This window comes from Salvelinus fontinalis, chromosome 5 (genome assembly GCF_029448725.1).
Source record: "Salvelinus fontinalis isolate EN_2023a chromosome 5, ASM2944872v1, whole genome shotgun sequence".
NCBI lineage: Eukaryota > Metazoa > Chordata > Actinopteri > Salmoniformes > Salmonidae > Salvelinus > Salvelinus fontinalis.
Genome location: NC_074669.1, coordinates 45,293,714 through 45,301,720, shown reverse-complemented (window position 1 = coordinate 45,301,720; position 8,007 = coordinate 45,293,714). Strand labels below are relative to the sequence as shown.

Here is an 8,007-nt window from a genome sequence, read left to right as displayed (position 1 = left end):
GAAAACTAATGGGATTGTGTTGACTTCAAAATCGGGGGTGTGAACTAGGTTTCTATTCAAGCGTTGATCGACATGGTAATGGCTCTATAGTATTGGAGATAAGTTGAAAAAACGGACCCTCCGTTACATCGTGACGTGTCATGTCGTAACGTACAGCACGCATAAAGCAACTATTTCTGTCTTACACTCTCTCACCACCAGGTGTAGCACTTCTCTCATCGTTTAAAAACAAGAAATGGACAGTGAGGGGGTAAGGGGGGATACCTAGTTCATTTTTTCCATCAGCATTGCATGCGATCAGCATTCTCAAAGCCGCTGTTTACTTCTAAGATCACTTTAGCACCGCCCTAAAAACCCGATTCAAATTCGACACAAACCTTCAAATAGGTATGTAATGACACATTATATAAACTTTTTATACTGTTTTATTTACATTTTAGAGGCGATAAGGTGATAAGTTGGATAGATCGAGTGAAAAAAAGCAATTTCCCCACACAACCTCTCTCCTTCTCACTATCACGCATTAGTTTCGCTTCCCCACCCGCCATTTTTAAAAAGACCCGACGGGGCTCATTACCTGCTTGAATTATGCAGAAACGGGCAGCGTTTAGGTCATGTAATTGATAATGTTGGAAAGGGGAGAAATTGTGCTTTACAATGGTATTGACATTACAGTTGATCTGGAAGTATTACGTTTTTGGGGCGCTAAAATAAGGGCAATTGTACGGACCAAGGCGATGTACGAGTTTACGTGAGTTTACGTTAAGCTGACATTGACTAAAACCAACTAGGCTAGAGCTAACTGCTATAGCTAGCGAACTGTTAAATGCTATTTTTGTTCAAATATTAACACAAACACATTGTTTTGTGACGTCACATATTTACATATATTACCTAAAGTAAACTGAGCCTTTGTTCATGGAAAATAAAACCAATTGAATCTAAAACGTTGAAAAAAAAGTACAGAAAGTTTGGACGCCATGTTAATCCCTTCTCGTTCAGGTAAATCATTAGCAATCTAGGCTAACTCCATCAATTTACCTACAATGGGGAAAATACCAACCAGTTTTTCACTCAGTTAAAACTGGCTTCAAACATCTCCAAACTCATGGCCTATGTAATTAACCATGTTGCCTCAATATTTTGAGTCATATTGCATTTTTGCACGTTACATACCTGAATTAATAGGGTAAAATGATGAGACAGAGAAACGTTCGTTTTCATTACTAGTCATTCTCCATAATGAATAAGAAATGTTAAATACTTCACTAACTCACTTCATTGACGGCACAGCTCCCCTAGCGGCAATAATTATATATATACATTAAATGCAAATACCTGGGAGGCAAAATAAAACATAAAAAATATGACCATACATATGTGTGTCACATACACATGGCATATGCTCGAATACCACATATAACTAAAACATTGGTATGAATACACCAAACGCGATCACGACACGCAGGTTAAAGTATCAAAAAAAACTCTGAACCAATTATATTCATTTGGGGACAGGTCGAAAAGCATTAAACATGTATGGCAATTTAGCTAGTTAGCTTGCACTTGCTAGCTAATTTGTCCTATTTAGCTAGCTTGCTGTTGCTAGTTAATTTGTCCTGGGATATAAACAGTAGGTTGATATTTTACCTGAAATGCACAAGGTCCTCTACTCCGACAATTAATCCACACATAAAACGGTCAACCGAATCGTTTCTAGTCATCTCTCCTTCCAGGCTTTTTCATCTTTTAATTTATATTGATATATATATATATATATTGATTGGCATCTAAACTTTCATAGTATTACCACGACAACCGGCAACACAGTTCGTCTTTCAATCACCCACGTGGGTATAACCAATGAGGAGATGGCACGTGGGTACCTGCTTCTATAAACCAATGAGGAGATGGGAGAGGCAGGACTTGCAGCGCGATCTGCGTCAGAAATAGAAAGGAGTTCTATTTTAGCCCTTGGCATCGCAGACGCTCAGTGATGCGTGCGAGCATTGTGGGTGCAATAATTGAATAACATAGATTTTTGAATTTATTTTGCAACGCGAAGTGCACGTGGAGCCAACAGTGTAGCCAGGGTATTTTACACTATGTTGGGATAAAAAAACAGAGTATAATACTTATATGGATGTCATCCCCAATACATGTTCATGTCATCTTCACCAATCAACTGGTTTACACCTAACTTCCAACACCAATTTCAGGCTAGCTATGCTACCATCTTATCTGAATGGGAGTTAGCGGGTTAACAAAAAGAAAATCTAAACCCGAAAAAGGACCACTTCTAAATATTATGCAGCAAAAACAGGCCAATCTATAAAATTCAGATTTTAGTAACCACATTGTGGGCTTGTTAGAACACACAAATTATGACCGATTAGACAAATATCCACTTTCTTAAACAAGGTTTTTTCAATGGGCTCCAATGACAGCGTCCTTGTGCTATTCCCCACGGTATGTGTTCTAATGATCTCTGCCCGCATGCATGCTCACCCTACAGAGTCACAGAGCACTTCTAACCAATAAACCAATGGGTCTAGACTAGAGACAATTATTGAACTGATTTGGCCTATATCATGTGCTTTGCAATCAGTAAAAATGTTCTCACTCTCTCTCCAATTTTTCCTGGTCGGTTTTTTCCACTGTTGGATAATCCCATGTTTTTCTCCTCGTAGAAAGATTATCTGCATTGGACCTCTGCAACAGCATCACATAACCTAGGTGAGCAAAATTGACACACACACACTTTGACCTTCACAGGTGAAACACTGGAATGATCACACACATAATGTAGATGTTCCATCTTTAATAGACAGAGAAACTCATCAACATGATCTCTATCTCATGGTCTTATTCCATACCCTCCACTGTCTCTATCTTTACTTCAGTCCTTATATAGCCTGTCAAGTGTGAACTAAATGGGACATCAAAGCCTTCAGCCCCCATACCCTCTTCCCCATCTCCCCATTATCTCTCCTCCTCGACATGGCAAATGTGTGGTCTCCAGGACATGTCTTATACTGGTTCGGATGCAGACAGTTAGTCTCTGTTTGCTTACCTGCACCATGCTGCCCTGTGATTGGTCAGTCGAGCCGATCCCTGTTTTTGTCTATGGATGCCAGGGAGAGGAGGAGGAGGGAAGGGACAGGGTAGTAAGTGATGAAGGAGGACTCAGGGGTGACAACAACAAGGAGGAAAAGAGGGTAAGAGGGAAGAGAGGAGATGGACAAGGAAGAAGGAAAAGAGATGGAGTAAAGAAGGAGTGGATAAGGATGTTACTGGTCCCTGAGAGTCAAATTAAAGGTGTCCTGCAGCTCCTCATCCAGGCTCCAGTGGGAGGTGGATTAGTGGAGTGCCAAGGTTGTTATGGTGACCGCTAATGACAGGCAGCCAGGCAGGGGCTTTTTTCACTGAAATAAAAGTTAATAAAGCTTCAAGTTTTCCTTCATATTCGAGATTACAAAAGTGGGAGTTCTTGAATCCTTGTCGGAAGAAAACCTTAAAACAGAAACTTTTAAAGAAATGGGGGAAAACACTAAATCACTAAACCCCAGAAGGAATTTTGATTAAATTGTATTGGTTCTGGAGTCATTAGGTTAAACGTTCAGACTACATAGGCAAGTTACCGCCGTCAATTATTGTTGGTAAAATAAAGGTAACATTTATTAATAGGTCTAGATCATATTAGCACTTTTATAAATCTTCTCTCTTTGCAGTGGAAGGCTCTGGTGTTTTCTTCAATGCCCGCACTATCCTTTTTAAAACCCCGGAAGGAGGAAGAGGAAGATGGTCAAGGAAATTGGGACACAAACCAGGTTTCCATCCAGCCTTTTTGTGCGAGTAAAGTACATGTCACGACAGGCCTGATGGAAACAGCTAATTTGTCTGTAAACTTACCAAATGTTGACAAAACAAAATACGCTAGACAAGGTCGGATCTTTTTGTCTTTAAAATTAATTATCAAACCAAACTATGTTGTGTGGTCCTCGCACTACGACTCGGGAAAGCATGCAGTTTATTAGGCTAGAGATGAAATATGTTATCATGAACTTCACAGGGTGGCGAAAGTACAAAGTAATGAGCTTGATAGTCCTTTCCAATAAATATCGAGGGTCTTATTTATGGTGAAATGATGATCGATGCTTGGCTGCCGTTTGACAAGTAAAAAATACTTGCTCTTTTGACCAAAATAATCTCATCATGTAGTCTATATCCACACTGTATCTGCAAGCTGTTGGCTGGAGCCCACGTGCCAATTCGAGAATGGGCACATTCGCTGTATAAAGTAACATTTTTTGTGACAAAACCATCAGTAGAGTTGAATGCGATAGAAACCCATTTAACTTGTATTTTGTATTCGGTGCATGGGAATTTTATCGCAAAATTATGTTTATGTGCACAGCTTTTATCCGCAAGAAATCAATTTGATGGAAAGACATCTCAGGTGTGAAAATGCGCATATTGCTTTTGTGCAGATTTTTTAATATTGAATGAAAATCTGTCGCCAATTGGATGGAAACCTAGCTAATGAGTCAGTTTTCTTTTCTACCTGCAAAGTGAGGAAAATACAAGCCACAGTTTGTGAGAGTGAGATAGAGAAGGTGTGTGTGTGACCAATGAGCAAGCAAGCAAGCCGACAGTCTCTAGAGGTGATAAGGAAGTGAAGATCACGTCTCCAGGGAACCAGGCACCTACAGTATATTAGACCATTCCCATTAAACCTGGAACCTTCTAGTTGCCACAGGGCTAGTGTTGTTGTTTACTCCTTTTTGTTTGGAAGGACCTCCCATGAAATATTGCATGACAGTTACACGTTTAGTCATCATGTTTAGTTGATGATTTGAAATGTTTTCTTTTTTTGTCCCTTAAAGGATCACTTTATTATTTCTTAATTTCTTTTTATTTAACCTTTATTTAACCAGGTAGGCTAGTTGAGAACAAGTTCTCATTTGCAACTGCAACCTGGCCAAGATAAAGCATAGCAATTCGACACATACAACAACACAGAGTTACACATGGAATAAACAAAACATACAGTCAATAATACAGTAGAACAAAAGAAAACAAAAAGTCTATATACAGTGAGTGCAAATGAGGTAAGATACGGGAGTTAAGTCAATAAATAAGCCATGGTGGCGAAGTAATTACAATATAGCAATTCAACACTGGAATGGTAGATGTGCAGAAGATGAATGTGCAAGTAGAGATACTGGGGAGCAAAGGAGCAAGATAAATAAATAAATACATTATGGGGATGAGGTAGGTAGATAGATGGGCTGTTTACAGATGGGCTATGTGCAGGTGCAGTGATCTGTGAGCTGCTCTGACAGCTGGTGCTTAAAGCTAGTGAGGGAGATAAGAGTCTCCAGCTTCAGAGATTTTTGTAGTTCGTTCCAGTCATTGGCAGCAGAGAACTGGAAGGAAAGACGACCAAAGGAGGAATTGGCTTTGGGGGTGACCAGTGAGATATACCTGCTGGAGCGTGTGCTACGAGTGGGTGCTGCTATGGTGACCAGTGAGCTGAGATAAGGCAGGGCTTTACCTAGCAGAGACTTGTAGATAACCTGTAGCCAGTGGGTTTGGTGACGAGTATGAAGCGAGGGCCAACCAACGAGAGCGTACAGGTCGCAATGGTGGGTAGTGTATGGGGCTTTGGTGACAAAACGGATGGCACTGTGATAGACTGCATCCAGTTTGTTGAGTAGAGTGTTGGAGGCTATTTTATAGATGACATCACCGAAGTCGAGGATCGGTAGGATGGTTAGTTTTACGAGGGTATGTTTGGCAGCATGAGTGAAGGATGCTTTGTTGCGATATAGGAAGCCGATTCTAGATTTAATTTTGGATTGGAGATGCTTAATGTGAGTCTGGAAGGAGAGTTTACAATCTAACCAGACACCTAGGTATTTGTAGTTGTCCACATATTCTAAGTCAGAGCCGTCCAGAGTAGTGATGCTGGACGGGTGAGCAGGTGCGGGCAGTGATCGGTTGAATAGCATGCATTTAGCTTTACTTGCGTTTAAGAGCAATTGGAGGCCACGGAAGGAGAGTTGTATGGCATTGAAGCTCGTCTGGAGGTTAGTTAACACAGTGTCCAAGGAGGGGCCAGAAGTATACAGAATGGTGTCGTCTGCGTAGAGGTGTATCAGAGAATCACCAGCAGCAAGAGCAACATCATTGATGTATATAGAGAAGAGAGTCGGCCCGAGGATTGAACCCTGTGGCACCCCCATAGAGACTGCCAGAGGTCCGGACAACAGGCCCTCCGATTTGACCCACTGAACTCTATCAGAGAAGTAGTTGGTAAACCAGGTTAGGCAGTCAATTGAGAAAACCAAATGATATTAAAGACTATATATTTTTTGTTTTCTTGTTTTCTTTATTAGTATTTGGCCTCGGTTGATATGGTCCTTAAAAGTGTGCATGTCAGCAGTTACATTTTCAAGATGGAGCACAAGTGTGATGATGTGTTTTGCATCACACTTTTTATATTTTTACTGAAAGTGCTACTTCTATTTGAGGTGAAAATGTTGAATCATTCACCTTATTGATAGCAACAGCTCATGGTCCTCTTGGAATCAGAAGCTTTTTTCACTCAATGGAGGAGGAACGTAGTCAGAGAAATGCTGATTGTCTCACTCGAGCTGTGTATGCAACTGGTTCACCTCTGATGCTCACAGGCAATGTGTATTGGAAGAGATTTATGAATGTTCTTCTCCCAGCATACACCCCTCCAACCTGACATGCTTTATCTACTAATTTGCTGGATGCAGAGTTGCAGACTGTGTTGCAGACTGTGTTGCAGACTGTGTTGCTCCTTTGTGACCTGCTGGAGGTCATTTTGCAGGGCTCTGGCAGTGCACCTCCTTGCACAAAGGCGGAGGTAGCGGTCCTGCTGCTGGGTTGTTGCCTTCCTACGGCCTCCTCCACATCTCCTGATGTACTGGCCTGTCTCCTGGTAGCGCCTCCATGCTCTGGACACTACGCTGACAGACACAGCAAACCTTTTTGCCACAGCTCGCATTGATGTGCCATCCTGGATGAGCTGCACTACCTGAGCCACTTGTGTGGGTTGTAGACTCCGTCTCATGCTACCACTAGAGTGAGAGCACCGCCAGCATTCAAAAGTGACCAAAACATCAGCCAGGAAGCATAGGAACTGAGAAGTGGTGTGTGGTCACCACCTGCAGAACCATTCCCTTTTTGGGGGTGTCTTACTAATTGCCTATAATTTCCACCTTTTGTCTATTCCATTTGCACAACAGCATGTAAAATTTATTGTCAATCAGTGTTGCTTCCTAAGTGGACAGTTTGATTTCACAGAAGTGTGATTGACTTGGAGTTACATTGTGTTGTTTAAGTGTTCCTTTTATTTTTTTGAGCAGTGTATATCCAATGCAAAAAACATCTACATTTGAATGGTATTATTACTTTGCATATATTTCCGTTAATTCCCATATATTCCCATATATTTCCATTAATTCCCACGAAAAGTTTCCACCTCTGAATATTCCCCAAAATGTGCAAGCCTACTCATGATGCAACACCGACAGAAGTCCTTAGATGAGCACAAGTTAATATAATTTCTTCACATATTCAGTGCATTCGGAAAGTATTCAGACCCCTTCCCTTTTTCCACAATTTGTTACGTTATATCCTTATGCTAAAATGTATTAAATAAATGTTTTCCTCATCAATCTACACACACAATACTCCATAGTGACAAAGCGAAAACAGTTTTTTAGAAGAGAAAAAAAAGAAGAAGAAAAACAGATACCTTATTTACATGAGTATTCAGACCCTTCGCTATTAGATTAGAAATTGAGCTCAGGTACATCCTGTTTCCATTGATCATTCTTGAGATATTTCTAGGGTCCACTTGTGGTAAATTCAGTTGATTGGACATGATTTGGAAAGGCACACCTGTCTACATAAGATACCACAGTTGACAGTGCATGTCAGAGCAAAAACCAAGCCAGGAGGTCGAAAGAA

General features: G+C 40.9%; 1 long non-coding RNA gene across 1 annotated transcript; it reads left to right on the top strand.

Moving 5' to 3' along the window:
* The first annotated feature begins 308 nt into the window (after positions 1 to 308).
* LOC129855665 (uncharacterized) lies at positions 309 to 3,810 on the top strand. The gene is made up of 3 exons (XR_008759533.1): positions 309 to 2,469; positions 2,691 to 2,736; positions 3,732 to 3,810. It is a non-coding gene; the product is annotated as an uncharacterized LOC129855665 (long non-coding RNA).
* The last annotated feature ends 4,197 nt before the right edge of the window (positions 3,811 to 8,007 follow it).